General features: G+C 39.4%; 1 protein-coding gene across 16 annotated transcripts in view; it reads left to right on the forward strand.

Annotated features, from left to right (window-relative positions):
• LOC108001085 (TWiK family of potassium channels protein 18) overlaps window positions 1-20,724 on the forward strand; it is a 223,197-nt gene that overhangs the window by 115,914 nt on the left and 86,559 nt on the right. The window contains exons 1-2 of one of the 16 annotated variants that reach the window (XM_062073118.1): window positions 12,753-13,034; window positions 13,094-13,213. The exons of the other annotated variants lie outside the window; for them this stretch is intronic. The gene's annotated coding sequence lies outside the window, so the exon portion shown is untranslated. Of the gene's footprint in view, window positions 1-12,752; window positions 13,035-13,093; window positions 13,214-20,724 lie in introns of those variants that run through there. 16 annotated transcript variants of the gene reach the window in all.

A 20,724-nucleotide genomic window follows, 5' to 3' on the forward strand; every position in this document is an offset into this window, starting at 1 on the left:
ATGAAATTATGAAATTAATTTGCATTACAAAATCAAAAACGTTTCCATTCTACTTTGGGCGCGTTAACTTATTCTATGAATACGAAAGCGTCGAGGAATTAAAAAAAAAAAAAAAAAAAAGAAGAAATATATAAAATGAGAAGAGAAGCGCGAACATCGCATCTGATAAACCCTTCGCCCTCCCGAGAGAGGAGAAGTTGGAAAATTTTTTAAATGTACTTTTTAACGCGATATTCGTTTCAGAAAAATTTCATCGTTTCGAATATATGAAAAAATCGAACAAACATTTTTCTCAAGAAATTCTCAAAGAGGTCTTCGACGATTCCCTTTTTTTTTCTGTAAAAATAAAAATATTCTCTGTATTATTCATATATTCTCGGTTTATCTGAGCAAAGATACACAAAGCGCTCCCAAAGAAACTTTTAGAGACTCCAGTTTATCTGGATGAAATTTTAGTTAATGTTCGATCGAATCTACTTACCCGAACGTGAGCCCTATTTTACCGATCGAGGAATCATAGATAGTCGAATCTACGCGAAGCTCGGAAGAAGAAACGACGCAAGTTCCATTCTATCTTCCCTCGCATATCATAATTGGTACAAACATCGACTAGACACTGCAATGTTAATCATTCTTTCCTTTTCTCTTTTTCAATTTATTTATTCATCGTTCGTTGAATCAGTTCGTCGAGCGAAATTTCTTAAGAAAAAAAAAATACTTTAAACTTCCGAATCTATCGTGTATTCTCGTCGGAATCAAACGCATCGAGTTTGAAAAGAAAGAATCGTCGATCGAGGAGAGTAATAAGAATCGGGTGAGAAGAAGATTGTCCTCTCCTCTTCGTTTGTACTATTAATTACAGCCTCTTCCATTATCCCTACTCCTCCGTAACGAGGAAAGTTTGAACGAAATGAGAGAGAGAGAGAGAGAGGGAGAAAAAAAATCATTAAACAAATCCTTCTTTTATTTCTCCAATCCATCCATGTTTTCCATTCAAACAAGCTGGTACGTTTTGTAAGAGCAACTTACAAGGGGTCTCGCAATGTCTCCAAAAATGCGTCTATCCCAAGCTGGTGAAATAGCGAGGTCGTCGTTGGAATTAATGTGGACGAGACAGGTAGCGGGACCAGAGTTCATTTATTGTCTGTAAAAGCTCTCTATTCGTCATTGTCGAGTATATATATATATATATATATGGTCAAAACGATGTACGCAAGGGGTGTGACGAGTAAAACGGGGAAAATGGTGGAACACGGGGAGCGTGGAATGATAAATAAATGAACGAATCGCTAGGCGGACCCTTGCGACTCCTCTTCACGGTGAAGTACGCGCGTTTATTAACGGACATTTTTTTCTTTTTTTTTTTTTTCCAATCCGTCGGTCCCTCGAAACCCATGAGCCACGTTCCAGAAAAAATGTTTCTGTTCTTGTTTTGGATTCGGTCGACACAATTCCTGTTATTTTTCTTAATAATTATTGGATCGCTAAATTCTTACACTTTCTTTGTTGCTTGTCGGCCAAAGTGGAACGAAAAGACTTTCGATCGGGTCGAGCAAGTAGCGTGGATCGGTCATTGGTGAAACAAGATATTACTTTTTTCATGTTCCAGAAAAATATTTCTATCCATATGGATACGTATTTGTCATAATTTCTGTCATTATTGTAATAATTAAATCGCTAAATTCTTACATTTTTTTCCTTGTCACCCAAAGTGAAAAGACTTTCGATCGGGTCGAGCAAGTAGCGTGGATCGGTCATTGGTGAAACAAGATATTACTTTTTTTTCACGTTCCAGAAAAAATATTTCTATCCATATGGATACGTATTTGTCACAATTCCTGTTATTGTTCTAATAATTAAATCGCTAAATTCTTACATTTTTTTTTTCCTTGTCGCCCAAAGTGGAACGAAAAGACTTTCGATCTGGTCGAGCAAGTAGCGTGGATCGGTCATTGGTGAAACAGGATAGTATTACTTTTCTCTTTCTTTTTCTTTTTTTCCAACCTTCGAAACCAATAAGGAAAAGTGTTTCTATCTGCTTGGATATGTATTCGTCACAATTCTTGTTATTTTTCTAATTAATATATATAATTAAATATAATTAAATAATATATACAATAATATATATAATTAAATAATTAAATTCTTACACTTTCTTTTTTCCTTGTCGCCCAAAATGGAACGAAAAGACTTTCGATCTGGTCGAGCAAGTAGCGTGGATCGGTCATTGGTGAAACGAGATATTACTTTTTTTTCACGTTCCAGAAAAATATTTCTATCCATATGGATACGTATTTGTCACAATTCCTGTTATTTTTCTAATAATTAAATCGCTAAATTCTTACATTTTTTTTTTCCTTACCGTCCAAAGTGAAACGAAAAGATTTTCGATCGAGCAAGTAGCGTAGATCGGCTATTGGCGAAACAAGATCCGCATTTGTTTTGGATTCGGTCGACACAATTCCTGTTATTTTCCTAATAATTAAATCGCTAAATTCTTACACTTTCTTTATTCCTCACCTTCCAAACGAGTAGAAACGAAAAGACTTTGCTGATAGAGCAACTTATTCTAAAATAAATGAATCGATCGATTCATTCGTTATTCATTTTATATTTTTTCCTACATAAATCATCTTAAATAATGGAGGATTCAGCTCTGGGATTCGCGAAACGATAAGGAAAGGGACCCTTTCCAAACCCGAATTCACTTTTCCTCTCCGCCCTCTCCTCTTCCCTTTCCTTAATTCCTGGAAGGGCGTCGCGGCGCAGCAAAGTTTGCCAGCCAACGCCACTTTCCATCGGATCTATTTATTTTTCGATCCCTCGATCCTTCTTCCTCTCTTCTTTCTCCCTCCCTCCTTCCTTTCTTTTCCTAAATCCGTAATAACGACGCGACCGTTTCGAGCACTCGTGTCTTACGTCCAAGGATATCCGTGCCAAACGGAAGTCGCCCCTCCCCCTTTTACCGGATACAGAGAGGGGCGATATCCAGGAAACCGAGCAACCTCTCTCGAGCAACTTTTTCGAAAAACACGTTTATAAACTCTACACTCGCCACTCTCCCACCCCTTTCTTCCCTATTATTCGACACGACGAGAACCCCGTTTGTGGTGGCAAACTGCTGCCCGTTTTTCCACTTCTTCTCCCTTTTTTTTTTTTTTTTTTAGAAAGCCTATCTCTTTTCGCTCCCCATTTCGAACGGTGCTCTCCTCTCCTCGTGTTTCTTTATTAGCACGCTTGCCAAGCCGCGCGCCCTTTGAGACCCTCCCCCTTCCCTTCTGCACCCTCCTTTTTCCGCAACTTTTCCGCTCGCTGAAGATCTTCCTTTACCTTGCCGCATCTTGCTTACACATGCATTGCCTCGAAGAGATGATCGAGACTGTCGAGTGGTTTGCAGCTCCTCTTCTAATCCTGGGATATATATATATATATATATGGTTTCCTCGTAAAGTATTTCTCTAAATCTGAAAGGGAGAAGGAGGATTTTATTTGGACGAGGGCAAACGCTGCAACTTTGCTTAATCATTTCCGTGAGCCAGATATTTCTCATCGATTTCTTTTTTTTATTTAGATACGAGTTTTAAAAAGAAAAGTTAAATTGGAAAATGAATTTAAAATTGAATTTAATTTTATTTTTTATCCATTCGTTGTTCTCCATGTTTCTCATCGATTTCTTTTTTTTTCTTGATACTTGTTTTGGTAGTTGAAAAGAAAAGTTAAATTCGAAAATGAATTGAAAATTGAATTTAATCAACATTTTATTTTTTATCCCTTCGTTCTCGATATTCTTGATACGTGTTTTGTAAAGTAAAAAAAGAAATCTAAGAGCTAAATTCGAAAATGAATTGAAAATTGAATTTAATCAATTTTATTTTTTATCCATTCGTTGTTTCTTATCAATTTCTTTTTTTCTTGATACATATTTTGATAGTTAAAAAGAAAAATTAAATTCGAAAATGAATTTAAAATTGAATTTAATCAATTTCATTTTTTATCCATTCGTTGTTTCTTATCAATTTCTTTTTTTGATACATATTTTGATAGTTAAAAGAAAAATTAAATTGAAAATTGAATTTAATCAATTTTATTTTTTATCCATTCGTTGTTTCTTATCAATTTCTTTTTTTCTTGATACATATTTTGATAGTTAAAAAGAAAAATTAAATTCGAAAATGAATTTAAAATTGAATTTAATCAATTTCATTTTTTATCCATTCCTTGCTTCTTATCAATTTCTTTTTTTTTTGATACATATTTTGATAGTTAAAAAGAAAAATTAAATTCGAAAATGAATTTAAAATTGAATTTAATCAATTTTATTTCTTGTCCATTCGTTGTTTCTCATCGATTTCTTTTTTTCTTGATACGTGTTTTGGTTGTTAAAAAAAAATTAAATTCGAAAATGAATTGAAAATTGAATTTAATCAATTTTATTTTTTATCCATTCGTTGCTCTCGATATTTTTCAAAACTTGTTTAAATCGTTTCCTCGAACGAAACGTTTGAATTTATTAAACGTTTCTTCTTTAAGCGCGAAATTTTACGCGTATAAATTCTGACAAAAATCCTCTCCTCTCTTTCGTTGCACCAGTCTCAAACGAATAACTTTTTCACGACACTTGTTCCACCGTTATGACGCCAATATGAAATATCTCTCTCCAAATCTCTCTTAAGAATAATTCTTACATTAGGTTGGAAAGAAAGTTCTCTTTAACTATTAAATTCAAATGCACGTATCTTAGCTCGAACGAAACTTTATTAAAATGAAAATTGCAATCGATGCAAACAAGTTTCGTTGTTCTGGTTTTAATATATAATTAATATCACATTAAAATATCCTTTAATTTAAAATTATACACAATTTAACCAAGTTGATCGAAAATGAAGCATTTCGAAATCCAAATAATAATTTATATGATACGATATATTTCAACAATTCCCTTTCGCATAATTCCCCACAAATAAATAAACTGTACACACTTTTCAATCGTGAACTCGAAACATTAGATTCGAGAAAATCGAAGATCGTTTCCTCAACGTTAACGTCAACGCCTCGAAAATCCCCTCGTCGATCTTCTCCGTACGTGTATTCGTGGCTGGTTGCAACAGAGCTCGGCAGTTTGTTGAAAGCGACGGAAACCGGACAGAAACGGAATCCGCAGCTGATTAAGGGAATTAGACAGCCGTTCCATGGACTCCATTTAACTCGAACGCGCGCCGCGTCACTATTCATCGTTGCGGATCCACCCAACTGCTCCTCGAGCGACAGCTGCCAGTTGGATGAGCTCGGGCTTTCGCGCTCGAGTCGACCACGATTCCCGCGCGAATGAATTCCGTTCCGCGGATTCCTCGATCCACGCTCCATCTATCTTTCAAGTTTATCAGGGATCGCGTCGCTTCTTAGATACGCCAGTTGTATATAATTTTCGAATGAACTCTGTCCTCGTAATATGAATAAATAATATTAGATATTATTTATCACGTGTGAAGAAATTTATTTTATATAAGATCGTTCATCTTTTTCGATTGATTTTATATATATATATATATATATATGAGGAATTTATCGATTATAGATTCGTTATAATTAATTATTATATATTAAATTGTGATCAAATTTCATTGTTTCCTTGATATTTATTTTTTATCTTATTTTTGTCCTAGTACGAGATAAAAGTTTAGTTTCACTTTGTTCTGTTTTAAAATATATATTTTTTTTTAATTTTCGCTAATGTGGATATATATTTTCCTCGAGAAAAAGCAACGCTTGAACAGGTTGTACTTTAATTTATAAAATAATTAAAATTATACCGTCTAATATTACGATTTGATTTTTATAAAATATTTTTTTGCATTTAGAGCAGGTAAAAGTAGCGTTAAAGGGTTAACTCGGCGACCGATAATATTAGAAAAAGTCGTTGATTTAAACTGCAAACTCTTGCGTTAATTTTAATTTTCGAATTCTCCTTGGTGTTTTGTCGATTTGTGGAATATGACGAAACGACAAATCTCCGTGTTATGACCCTTGAAATCCATTAAACCATCGTCGCCCTCCACGAATATTCCAACCTACGAAATCAAAAGCGTATCGCGAGTTTCGCGATTAGTCGCGACAAAAGCACGCGACTGTTTGTTGTTCATCCGCTGGCCAACAGAGAGCGCGCAGGATTCCCGTGTAATTGCGTTTGCTAGGCGATCCCAACGGGGCAGCGAAACGAGAATCCCATTATCCATGCGCGTGTCCTGCAAACCGTGTCTCGAGGTAAACGATCCTCTCGAAATCACGGCAAACCTCGCCTTCCTCTTTGTCGTCGTTTCGAAGCTTTCTTCGACGATTCCCCGCTCTATTTTATCGCGCGTAATTCGTCTCGATAAAGATGATTGCGTGGCGAGCGTTTCGAAGCTTTCTTCGACGATTCCCTGCTCTACTTTATCCACGCGTAATTCGATAAAGATTGCATGGCGAGCGTTTATCCAGCTATTAGAACATCGGGGAGAGTCGAAGCTATTTTTACGTCAACGCGCAGGCTTATCTATTTTATTAAGTTAGTTTAGTTTATGGCATCAGTAGTCGTCCCGGAGTCGTTTTAAAGTACGTTTCGTCGTGATGTTTGTTTTGAAACTTTTTTCTTTATACCATTCGATGGATAGCCGTTTGCGGCGTTGCCATGCTTCGTTGCTTTGCGACCGTTCGTGGTCGATTTGAGGGATTCAGAGCTGGGAATTTTCACTCGAAAAACGAAGGACGCAACGACGCTATGCTCGCTCGAAATCTACGAGAAGGTGGAACTAACGTTTCCAAGACTTCTCTAGCGACACGAAAGAGATCCTTTCTCAAAGAGATTTTTTTTGGATTTTCTATCGAAATATGCATCGAAAACGCGCTTGATCCAAGAACAATAGACCTTCAACTGTCGCTGAGCCTGGACTTCACCCGAACAAAGTTCTTTCGTCCATTTGGTGGGATCGGAGAAGTATAATCTATTACGAGTTCCTTGATCAACTTGACGAATCGAAAGTAGAGGAAAAACGGCGGAAATCGACTATGCAAAAACCATTGGCTGTGAGAGAAAAGCTGTTACGAGTTCTCTCCACGATGAATGTGGGGCGAAATGAAAACGCAGCTCGAGGAATATTTTGCGAATAAGCTCCAACAATTTCGGAAATAATAAGACGGATGAAAAAAGATGATAGAGCGGTTCATATGCGACGCGATAAATCAGAAGCCTTGAAACAACAAATATCGCGTATCCATTTCGCATCGAAGAAAAAGAAAGAAACTTACAGGACACCGTGATACAAAGCTTTGCCACGATATCAAGGCAAACAGGAGCGAGTGTAAGAATATATAACCGGCCGGGAGTTACGCGTATACGTATCGTAGCGCGGAATTTTTCAACAACGTCCAACGAATATCGCAGCCACGTATATAAGTTAAAATTGAACAAGTTTCCTCCCGTTCCACGAAATACGAAATATTTAGTTCTAAAATATTCCTGGTTTTTTTATTCTCTCCACGAGCGTGTCGATGCGTGTATTATCGTTCGTTCAAGTATCGCGCGCTCTCAAAAAAAAAAAAAAAAGGAAAATAGCGATAAACTTTCGACGCAATGGCGGAAATTTACAGGTTTTCCTTCGTATAGAGGCCCGGCCTCGAATGTTTAAGAGCGTATTTTCATCCGTTCTTTTATTCGTTCAAAAGGATTATTATTTATTTCCCTCCCGTTTTTTCAACTTTTTCCCCCTCCCCTGTTTAATTAAATTAATCCGGGATGATAATTAACGAGGGAACGCGGGATAATAATTCTCATTCTCTTGCCTCTGAAAATTTAACGCATTAAAGCTCGTTACGATGATATTTCGTTATACGAGTGGAGGGGGGAGGAAAGGGAGGGGGGAAAAAAGGAAGATGGCGATATATTGAAATTTATCCTTGTAATTCGCGAGGGAGGGAGGCGCAAAATCTAGAAACTAATTTATGAACGAAATTCAGCCGCAACCTTTACCCGCAAACACGCTCCCCGTCAGCTATTTAACCTGGCGGAATTAGCATACCGAAATAAAATTACCATCTTCCGAGAGGAACTTTTTCGATCCGCCAACTTTCATCCGTTCCCTCGCAAGATATCTCTGACCCGCGAGTCGGAAACGAGCGTGGAAAAGAAGAAGAGAAAAAGAGGGAAAAAAGAATCTCGATCTCTCCATTCTCTCCTCTTCTCTTAATTAACGATCGAAGAAGGAAGAGGTAATTATGCCGCATCCGATTCGAGCCTTCTGTTCACTTTCTCCCTCGCGAATTACGAGGATAAATTTCAACGTATCTTTTTTCTCTCTTTCTGTTCAGTCGCCGGTGTGGCGTAACGAAATATCATTACGAGCTTTCGAGGTTTCGAGCTCTCAGAGGGAAGAAAGAAGGTAAAGTGACTCGAGCCTTTCTTCGAGTGGAAAGAAAGTTTCTCTCCGCGGTTTTTTCGCACGTATCAAACAGAACTTTATTAATCAAGGTAAAGAGCAATCGATTTACAAATTTGAGTAAAATTCTCGAGGTTGCATTCGTCGATATTTCGACGAATTATTTCCAACAAACGTTCGAGGTCTCGTCTTTAGGGTAGGGAAGAGAAAGAAGGTTGGAAAGAAACTGTTAAATTCAAATGCGCGTATTTTAGATGGAAGGGAAAATTTATTGATCAAAATGAAGATCAATGCACTTTTGAAAGAGGAGGAACAAGTTTTGTTAAAATTCTTCCAGGCTCTCGAAATTTTTTAAAACCACCAGGACCAAACGTTGATCACTCGTTCTTAGTTTCAGCTTAGTTTAAACAGGAAAATTGCTCGAATCTGCTTGTCTTATTATTATTTTCTGAGAAATCGGAAAAAGTAATTCCGGGAATAAAATTAACATCGCAGTTTCAGTCGATGCAATTTAACATGAATCGATCGAAAATAAAGCGTTTAAAAATAAGAAAAACCGCGAGAACTTTCTCTCCAACCCTAATATCTCTGAAAGAAACTGGATCGACTCAACCCCTCCTTCGCCGATCGTTCGATTTTGATTAAAATGCAGTTAAGCAGGAACCAAGTGGTCGGACGATCTTCACGAAAGATTGGAAAAAGATTTATCGATATCGTGGACGGAGATCGAATAATCTTTGTCGTCGAATCAATTTCTCCCTTTTTCTCGACCACGTCGAATCCAGCGGGTGACAAATTATCAGCGGAATCGGTGGAAAGGCTGAATAATATAAATGATAGAAACGTGTTTCACGATCGATTTATCCCGCCGTTCGAAAGCCATTTCATTGCCGCGATACACATATATTTATCGCTCGTATCTTGGAGGAAAGGGGAATAGCGAAATTGAAAAAGTCTCGACCCAAGGGTCCTCTCAGCAACAACTCTGATAGATAGACTTTAAAAACATATTCCCCGATTTTCGTCTTTTCGATCGAGTCGAAGAAGAATAATACGAAGAAAAACGTAGGTAGATTTATTTCCGCGATGAGACAATATTGTAATTTGTTAACGCGACCCAAAACACGCTCGGTGGAAAAATAAATAAAGTCGAAAAACCGAAGGAAACGAAAGAAAGGCGAAGAAGACGAACGGATATCGCGTCGACGCGATCTTATTAGAGACCCTTCACCGCCCGCTCTGCCAAACGAGTTATTTAAGTTGGAATGGGGAGGGGAGGAGCGAAGAGACGATGACGAAGATAAAGGAGCGCGAGAGGGGCCAGCGGAGAGAATTGAAGCTCCTCCTCCTCCTCCTCTTCCTCCTCCACCTCCTGCTCCTTCTCCTGCTGCCCCCTCCTTGCTCGTCTCTTTACCAGTGGCGCCACTTCAAGGGGATATATTAATTAAGAAGCTGTATGATTTAATAACGTCGCAATTACCTCGACATTCCTGCGGCCAATCTTCATGCAAATCGCCATACTTGGGAACAACCCGCATCAACCGACTCCTCGCCACAGTCACGCGTCTAATCTCGATATATTTACGAAATTATTTCTCTCAGTTCTCGTCTATGCGAAAGATTCGAAGAGATTTTTCGGAAATTTCGTCTCCTCGAGCTTGTTCCATTTTCCAAAGAATTAAGGAAGCGGGGCGAATCGGATCTTGGAGAGAGGAACGTTTGAAGGAAGAGACAAGGCATCTCGGTTAGGCGGAGAAATCCATTGGATTAACCTGGCGGTTCGTTATCCGGCTAATATCGGCCGGCAAACTGTTTCGAGAGAAGAAGGAAGATGGACAGTGTTACGTCCTGTTTCCTGTCCCTTTGCACGCGAAAGCTTGTTCTCTCTCTCTCTCTCTCTCGTATCTATACGTGTTCTTAAGTTCCGCAAAGTGAAATTTACAACGTGCTCCACGACTTGTTCCGAGCTCGCCAGAGGGTTGGCTGGCGTTAGAATCTTGCTTAATATTCCGCCGACTCCCTTGGGTCGCGTTACTTTCACGGAGGTCGCGCTTAAACGTGACCGGTGACGAAAAGGCGATCCACGCAAGGGTTATATAGAAATATTTTGCTTATGAATTTTTCATAAGCGACGCGTCCGCGCGAGAATTTTAAACGTTCCGAACCATTCTTCCGCGCGATCTTTCTCTTCCTTTCTTTCCTCCAGATTTTCCTCCACATTATATTTTCATCGAGAGAGGAGATTTTATATAAAGGTGAATCGAAACGAAAATAACAGTTTTGAGAAGTGGTTGTGGCTCGATTTTGGATATTATTTATCGCGAGAAAGAGAGACAATAAACGCCGATATAACGAAAGCAATTTTATTAAGACGTTTACGATTCAAACTCTGTCCATCATCATATTCGTGTAGGTGAAGCTTGATTCGACGAGATTTTTTAATAGCTCAACGGACGACTCGAATGATAAATTAAATCTATTGTTATTTCGTTGGAAATGTGTGTATAATATAAAAATATGAGTAAAGAAATATTTGTGATTCGAAATCCGCGTGACAGATGTAGCAAAAAATGCTTTTATTAAAAAAGGAAATTGTTCCATCTTATAAATTATTCGATAGATATAGATCAGATATCTAAACAGTGAGAATTTAACGAAATAACGATAAAAATTATGAAGAAGCATCGTAAGAAGTAAATTTAGAAATATCACTTTTATCGTTCTAATACGAAGTAATTACTTAACTTTATGTTTAATTTACAAAAAAAAAACAAAATTTATTAATTTATAATTTAATTTAAATTAAAATACATGTTTCGAGATGTTTTATAATATCGGTTATAAAATTTAAATCCTTACGATTGTTGTATAATTATTTTTTACACATTTGAAAATTTATCCAATCGGGTAACAAAAGTATCCATACATACGCCAACTAAGCGATGCTTCGAAAAATCTTGGCCGATTGTTGGCGTTCGAAAAAAGAAAGAAGGAAAAGAGAAAAGAAAAGAATCGGAATTCCTTTCTTAGCGCGTGGTTCGAGGCAGGAATAATCCCGAAATAATTAACGGGAGGGAATTCGATGAAGAGGGCTTTGATCGAACGAACGCTTCTACGTGGGTGGAATACAAGGTCGATAAAAAGAGGCTGATAAAGGCGTATAAAGGGAAGGGAAGCTTTGCCCGGTTCAATCTCCTCGTATGGAAACTGATATTCTATAAAGCGTGGTTCTCCGCTACTGGTGCTACCCTCTTTCGGCCCTTTGCACGAAACGCAACTGTAACGCACCATGACAAAGAAAGGGAATTGCGGGGAAAGAGAGGGGAGGGGGGAAACAACGATATCGGTCTGAGAGGATACACGCTTCTTTCTTCTTCCCTCCCCACCCATTGTTACGTGGACATCGGCCTCCCCACCCCAAACCGCTTATTTACGCGCCTTTCGGACAGTTTTATTCGCTTTTAGTCTTTCTGCAAATTGGAAAGCCGCTCTCTCCGCTTTACACTCCGTGTATACCCACTCCGTGTCCTTCTCCTTTGTCCTTTCTCTCTTTCATTCTCTCTCCTTTGCATCCAACTTCAGTGCCATCCCCATCATTATTGCTTCTCGCGTTCCGCGCATCCTCGGACTGTTTGTTATTTGCTTATCTTCGTGTCGCCATTCGTCCCCATTTTCTCAGCTTTATTATCGCTCTATTATTCTTTTTCACGGTTGCTTCTATGCTAGAAGAAGAGGGAAAAATCGTCACGCTCTGGCTAAACGAGATTCTCGAGCGCTGCTGAAATTTCGTTCTCGCTCTCCACGGGAGAACGGATTTGTTGTGAATTTCTTACGAGAGAATTTCCAGCAATTCTCGCGCGTAAAGTGAAAGTGAAAGTGAAAATGCGCTTTTAAAAAAATTAATTATCGACCATCCTTCCAATGAACAGATAGTTAGAAGCGATTCGACCGTGGTGGTAACGTCGTATTCCGATACATCGAGCGAGTACACAGAATTCGATGCACGACTCGTCCATGTAACTCTACCGGGAGTTATTATGCGACTCGTACAAACGCCACTTCGCCTATTCGATGCCGTGTTTCTCTGCATGTGCATCTGCCTGATGCACCACTGAGACTAGGATGGAAGAGACTGAATTCGAAAAATTAGACAAGCAAGTTCCTTTCCTTTTTTTTTCTACGATTGTAACTTCTGACCGAATCCGAATTACTTTACCGTGGCGCCACCTGAAACAGCGTTCTTTTGTTTTTAGAAAAAGCCGCGACGAGCGCTGTAAGAGTTTCTAATCCTGCGTGACAATTTACTTACTCGTTGCGCAGCTTAGAAAATCAAGTGTCGAAACTATTGAAATGCTTTTTGCGTGTCTAAAAGAGAAAAGTCGTAACAAATATTTAAATTTGGAAATTTTAATTTGAAGGATCGTTCGACGACGGTGAGTGAAGAGGAAATTCAGAAGAATCGACAGAAAGAAACGATCGGGCAATATTCAGAAGTTCACGTCTCGCATTGAATTAAGCAAATAAGAAAAACGGACTCGAGATTTCTCGCTTTCGCGGCACGAAAGGAAAAACTGACGATAGATCTTATATGACGATCCTAAATGACGAATGGATTGATCCATGGTGAGTCGTCGACTTTAGTGGCAAAATAGTGGAACTCGCATTGCGAAAAAATGTTTTAGGATCGTTCAGGTGCATCGAGAAAGTTCGACGACGGTGAGTGAGAGGAATCGCTCGACGAAAATCGAGACGCGAGAAGAAGACGGCAGAAAGATTATGGTTTTGGCAACTCTCTTTGATTCGTAAGTCTTCTGGTTTCGTAAATCTTCCAACTCTTTCACAGCATTTCAAAGTATTTTTCGTGCATCGAAATACTATTCTTATTTTATATCATTCGAAAGCTTCAACTGGTCACACGCTGGATGTTGTACCATCCGCTATTTTCGACTTGCTGGATTTTTGAGCAATACGTAACTGTACGGGAGAACGATTTACGTAATACGTAACGTTTATTTGGGAAGAAAATAGGAAATTATACGAAACGACAACTCTCTGGACAAGTACAAGTTAAGGAATTTTCCGACTCGTTAACTCGACAGTATCCCGATTCAACGTGAAAGTGGAAGGAAGAATAGTAGTCTTTAGTCTTTGCCCGTGCTCCCATATCAGCTTTCCTTTATTTCGCCCGATCTTTCGCCCGCAACGATCATCCCTTACCTTCCCTCGCCCCACGTTTGCACAAAGTAGCCAGATTCGCGACCTCGATCTCGTTATCCGGAGTTTTCCATGATAAACGATTCCGTCTTCGCGTTCAGAAAAAAAAAGAAACTATCCTTATCCGCTCCTTTCTCTCTCCATCTTCCATTTTCATATCGCCGTTTACGATCGAATTTTAGATTCCTCTTCGTTCGAAATTCTTTAAATTAAAGGGAAAAAGGGAAAAGAAATATATCTTTTCGAAACTCAAGTTTCTCCAAACTTCGAGTTCCCGGATTAATTATCCCGGATCAATCTTTTACTCGCGCTGTTCCAGCCAAACTAGTTTCCAAAGATATCGTCTTTCATTATCATCGATCGCTTAACCAATAACAAAAATTAAAATTTTAATAACGTTGAGTTCGAAACGTGAATTCGAGTGAAATATCCGCATCGTTTGCTCGACTTATTCGCCTCGATTTCGCGATGGAAACGGGTACTACGTAACTATGTACGTGGTTGGCCGGTCGACTGGCCAATCGGCACTGAAAACTAAATTTACAGTTTACCACCGATCGTCACGGTTTGTTCCCCTTGTTGTTCCAATCCCCTCGTTACGTACTTCTCCTTTCCACCTTTAATTCCTCGATCGCTCCAATCGAAACGAGAATTTTGAATCATTCGAGGGGAAGGGATTAATCGGGAAAAATCGACACGATCATCTCCCTAATGAGCAGGGCGTTGGTGAAACGAAGGAGAATATTCCCTGAAGGGTGGCATTCATACGTTGGCCACGTATTGGGGCAGACCGTGGACAAAAATCACGGTGTATTCGAGCCGTCAATCTCTTTCAATTTTCTTGAGATAGCACGCGTCGAAAAGGATTGCCTGAACAAGATATAATGTATATATTGATGGTTCCACTTTGAGAAAGGAGCTCGTAGATTATACTTTTCCAGTCCTATCAAATGGACGAAAGAACTTTGTTCGAGTGAAGTCCAGGTTCCGTGACAGTCGAAGGTCTATTGGTCTTGGATCAAGTGCGTTCGATGCACATTTCGATAGAAATTGTCGCTGTAAAAGTCTTGAAAACGTTAGTTCCGTCTCGTGGATTTCTCGTCTTTCGAGTGAAAATTCCAGCTCTGAATCCCTTAACCGACCGCGGACGGTCGCAAAACAACGAAGCATGGCAACGCCGCAAACGCTTCCTCTGACCATCCATATCGGACGGTGTAAAGAAAAAAGTTTTAAAACAGACGGGCGAAACGTACTTTAAAACGGCTGCGGGCGAGCGAAACCGAAACCGATGCGGTTAATAAAATAGATAAGCCTGCGCGTTCGTGCAAAAAAAATTAAAGTCATTCGTAGGAGAAACTTATGAGACACCGTAATATACAGGGAGGGCCCTTGCCTTCTCACCCAAGTATCGTCCTCGGAGGGATTATTCGCCGTCGAATCGACGGTGACGAGGCACGAAGCCAGCGTACAATTTACCGCTTACTCGACTCGTTTTAAATCCTTCTACCGGACGACCATCGACCGACCGGCCGACCATTCGCCCTTTCCTTCGTCAGCCGTTTTTCACTCCTTCCCCCTCCACCCGATTCTTCTCCGCTTCCAAACCCACCAATCGCGCGTCCCGCTCCCTCTTCCCGCTCGATTAATATTCCTACGAAGCGCGAGAGGAAGAGGGGGGAGAAGCAGTCTCTAGGATAGAGCGGCTAGAAGCGCTTCTTCTTTTTGCACGACCTCGTTACTAATCGGTCCTGTGAAACTCGGTAATGGATTCAGGGGGTCGCGAGGCGACGCGCCATTCCTCCTATGAATATTAAGTCTCGGCTTTTCGGAAGAAATTCTCGCCGAACTTGGCTTTAGATAGATAGAAAGAGCGAGAGAGTAGAATAATTTTGCGGTTTGTTTAAAAAAAAATCCGTCGGATTTATGAATCCAACGAGCTCGAGCGCGTAATTGAAATCTTTCTAAGGATTAATATTATTCTGCGGAGGAAAGAAAAGAAGAGGAGGAAGAAGGAAAGAGAGAGCGCGTATATTTAGGATCGCGTCACCCGGTTGAAACGAGAATGCTTAATCGCGTGGAAAAAGTTTCGAGGGGAAACAACGTGTTCCCCTCGTGTACGAATAAAGAAACGATTCGGTCAAGTTACACGGCACGAAGGATCCGATGTATTTCCAATTTCCACGTGTGACGTATATGGCGTATATCATAAAGTCGTTACAGGATTTCGTTTCGCGATACGGTCGCTGTTCAAAAATAACTTTTACGTATTATTTCGTTCCCAAATCCTTACGTGATATCGAGTCGCGAGGAAATAAATAAACAACTCGTCTCTCCTTCGTCCTCGAGAACCTCGAATCCTTGTTTCGTCTTCCCTTTCCACGATGAAACGACGTTTTCCATCGCGGTTAAAAATCCATTCCTCGAAAACACGTCTCTCTCTCTCTCCCTCGACTCTAAACATCGATGGATCGTTAACGTCACTAGGAGGGGAGACAGAGAGCTTAACAGGCTGACCATCGCGGGCCGTTCGCCAAACCGACTTCGCCATCCTTCTCAGTTTCGCCGATCGTTTCCGAATCCGGGTTTTCTTCCGCCGTCTCCATGTCCCCTCCCCCTCCTATCGTTAGCATCGTCGCTTCGAGGACACGTTCGTCTCACACCCTTAGCGCTTGCCACTCCCAAAGGCTGTGGTGGCTGGAAAGCGCAAACCTTGGCGAAAGGGGATACGAAGGAGGTGGCTGTGTATATCCGCCCTCTTTCACCCTCCCTCCCCTGTGTCCTCCTCGAGTTCTTTGAAAGTTTGCGGCATCGGATCCGCAACTCGCCAAACTCGCCATCCGCTCGCAAATGTGTATCGTGGCGTGAACGTGTTCGCTTGCTCGACTACTGTCATCTGCTTTTCCCGAGACCTCTCCGCCTTTTGGGGGATCCTCAGCTTTGTCTCCCTCGAAACTCTCCTCCTAGCCTCCAATTTCGTGGAAAAATCGTTCCGCTCGATTGGAAACGCGATAGTAATATTTTTCATCCAAATTCAATGATTTTATCCTAATCATCGTCGTCCTGCAAATTAAAATTTCCAAATTTGGATTTTTGCTCTAACGACTTTCCGTGAGATATAGTGGCTTCTGATTTCTTAAGCGAAGAGTAGGTAAATTGTCGCGCAGGACTGGAAACTCTCGGAGCGCTGATCTTCGTAAAAACGGACGAACGCCGTTTCAGATGGCGCCACGATCGGCAAAGTGATTCGAATTCGATCGGGAAAAAGTGGGGAAGGAAGTTGTTCGCACACCTGGTAATTTTTCAAGATGGAAAGGATTGTGTGGGAGGATCGATAAGGAAGGGGTGAAAGGCAGGTAGAAATTTCGAGTATCAAAGTTTCTTTGTTATTTACGACGAGAACGAGGAAGTAATCGACAACGTAAAATGCTCACGGGAAATTTCGAGTATCGAGCACGCTCAAAGCGACTTTCGCGTCGAATATCTCGCGATGAACGTATCATTTCTCAGGAGAGAACGCTTGCCACCGAAAGTAAGGAAACTTCGATCGTTTCGTTATCCTCGAGAATAAACTCTTCTTTATAAAATTACTCGTTAAATTCCACGAAGCTACGTCTCTTTTTTTTTTTCTTTTCGTCTCAACTTCAAATAATTTCGACAAAACCCGTACGATTTTTTATCGGATGCAAAGCTCGTGATATCGTTTTTCGAGCAATTTTTTCGCCTATTTTAATATTTTAATATTAGATTGGAGAGAAAGTTCTCACGGTTTTTCTTCTTTTTAAATGCTTTATTTTCGATCAATTGGTGTTAAATTGGATCGACTTTGTATATATAATTTTAAAGTGGATTTTTCGCTCTGCGAAATTGCGATATTAATTTTATTTTCGGAATTTCGAGTTTTTTCGATTTCTCAGTCGAAAACGTAACGGACAAGAAGCAGATTCGAACAATTTTCTTCTTCCAGTTCAAACTAAACTGCCAAAACGAGACGTTTGGTCCTGGAAATTGTACTAATGAACAGGTGCCGCGCAATGGTGATTTAAAAAATTTCGAGAGCCTGGAAGACTCGAGAATTTTATTCGAATAACAAAACTTGTTCCTCGTCGCCAAAAGTGGATCGATCGCAATTGATCTTTATTTTGATTAATAAATTTGAATTTAAAAACCTCAGAGAGAACTTTCTTTCCAATCTGATAATTTCCAAATATCTTTCTTCCCCACTCTTCGAAAGGGATAAACGTTCCCCGACGAGACCTCGAAAGAGTTGAAATCGTAGTCGGATTGGTTTCTATCTATAATAAAAGTAAAATTAATTGTACGAAAGGACTTAATATTAATTTTTAAATTTAATAAATAATAATTCGAATTTTAATTAATTTATTAATTCTGATAATCATAGTATTAATCGATGTCGCATTTTTAACTTTATTAGAACGAAAAATTTTAGGTAATATTCAAGATCGAAAAGGACCAAATAAAATTTTTATATTCGGTTTATTTCAACCTTTTAGTGATGCTTTAAAATTATTACCTAAAGACTGATTTTTTTTAATTATCCTAATTTATATATTTATAGACCAATAATAACATTTTTTATCATTAGTTATATAAATTTTATATCCTTGAATTAATTACATATATTATTTACAACTTATAAATTTTATTTAAATTACTAGTTTTAGATTTCACGTTTATCCACTATTATCTGTAGAGTGAATTTCAAATCGTAATTATGCAATTTTAGCTTCTATACGATTAGTTTCAACAATAATTTCTCTTTCTTAGAAAAAAATTCCTCGAAATATCGATTCCTCGCACAGAAACAACCGTCAACACTCGAAACAACCCTCCTCCCCCAAATTCTCCTCCTCATTCCCAAGTTGCTTGGTGTCGACCGGATTTGTAAACCGCCTCTTCGAATCGGTCCACGAATTATTCCTCGAACCGCGAGATAATTAAGGAAGTTTCGCCCGAGGACAGCTCCTGCGTCTTCCCTCTGCGTCCCACGGCCGAAATCTCCCTTTCTCTCTCTCTCTCTCTCTCCTTCCATCCGATACCACGATCCAGACGACAAACGGGACGCGTCAGAAAGTTCTCGAGATTCGGTGTGGGACAATGGCGGCTTGGCTCGCGCCTCCCCCCTTGCAATTTCACCCCTAGCAAGTTGGCCGTGAGTCGCAGGTGTTGTTACGGTTTCCTGGTGAAGGGTTCGATCGAATGTGGAAGCAAGGGAGGAAAAGGGGTTGATAAATAAAGTGATAGGGGTTTGGGTGAATAGGTTTAATTATAATAATGTTTGACGAGACAGGAGTGGTTGTTTTCGAGGTATTTCGAGGAGAATAAATGATAAAAATCAGGAATAAGATTTCAGTGAAATTTTGTAAATTTTATTTATATCTTGGAACGTGTTTTTTTGGGACTCTTTGGGAGTCGAGATTAGACTCGACATTGTGCAGTTTTTAAAATAATTTAAAATGTTTCTTTTTTCTTTGCTTTACACGATATTTTATCGAGACCCTCTTTTAACGTTTTAAGTAAATGAGTTGAAAAGCTGAGCTCAGGAGAAAAAGTCGAAACTGTTCCATATTTCTTTTCAACATTGGAATTTTAGAGCAGAAATTTTAACAATTATACCACTCCTTACTCATTCAAACGTTCGAATTATTCGTATAGAAATCTCAGGATGGAAAGAAATAGATGCGAGAGATTATTCTCGCATTTGAAATCGAAATTGCCTGGCGGCGCTGCAGTCAACGTGTTAATCATGGCGTCTGTACGTTAGATTCAACGAAGATTAGGATAAACTGGTGGCAAAAAGCGAGGATACAATTTTTCTTCCCCTTTCGAATTCCCTCGAAGCGATTCCCCCTCGAGAAGAAAAGAATCCGGCATAAAATTTACATTAAACGCGCGACTGCTGGTCGACGACGCGAACCAAGAATGGCTGATCTCTGAAAAAAAAAAAAAAAGAAAGAAAGGAGGATCAAAGTGGCTCGATCCTCGCGGGCTGCATAAGTGGAAAAGACGGAAATTTCATTTTGCGCCCCGCTCTCCTTTTCCATCCAAATTATCCACGCGCTCCACGCTAACCGTCCTTTGCTCGTTAAACCGGAATATCGAGCTGCGTGCATCAGCGTGCCTCGATTTCACGCGCGCTTTCTCGTAGCCTGCGTTAGAAAACGGCTCAAACCGAGCGGAAGATTTTTAATACGGAAAGAAAGGAAGAGCTGTGCTTCTCTTTGAGAGAATATATGGAACGAAAAGAAGATGTATCGATGATTCGAAGATATGTAAAACTTCGATGAACGAAGGCAAGTTTGAAGGTGGATACGAAGGGAATGAGATAATTTTAATATATTAAAGCAAGCTTTTCAGGAAGAAGAGAGAGTAGAGGGTTTTCCTGCTTTATCTTGTTTCGTGTTCTTTCTTTCATCCATTCTCCACGTTTATTCCCTCTTTTTTTAAAATATCGTAAAGCTTTACGGTTCGCGGCTCCTGTTGCACCCTGTTTCTCCTGCGCCCTCTCAGCTTGCGAACACACGTTCCGTCCAGATGTTCCACCTATCGCGCCTATCCGATAATAATTTCCATAACGTCGTTTCCAGCTTCGATTCAAAATAAAATTTTTTGAAATAAACTCGAAATTAATTTCTCCCGAAAATCATCTTTGAATTAACGCCATTTCGATTCAAAATAAAATTTTTTGAAATACGAAAACTCGAATTAATTTCCCCCGAAAATTATCGATCGATCGCCGTTTTCGATCGAAAATAAAATTTTTTGAAATAAACTCGAAATTAATTTCTCCCGAAAATCATCTTTGAATTAACGCCATTTAGATCGAAAATAAAACTTATTGAAATACATAAACTCAAAATTAATTTCTCCCGAAAATTGTCCTCTTCATCTTCGATTTAAAATAAAATTTTTTGAAATGCGTAAACTCGTATGAAATTAATTTCCCCCGAAAATTATCGATCGATCGCCGTTTTCGATCGAAAATAAAATTTTTTGAAATACGTAAACTCGTATGAAATTAATTTCCCCCGAAAATTATCGATCGATCGTCGTTTTCGATCGAAAATAAAACTTTTTGAAA

Source organism: Apis cerana, linkage group LG3 (assembly GCF_029169275.1).
Source record: "Apis cerana isolate GH-2021 linkage group LG3, AcerK_1.0, whole genome shotgun sequence".
Taxonomy (NCBI): Eukaryota; Metazoa; Arthropoda; class Insecta; order Hymenoptera; family Apidae; genus Apis; species Apis cerana.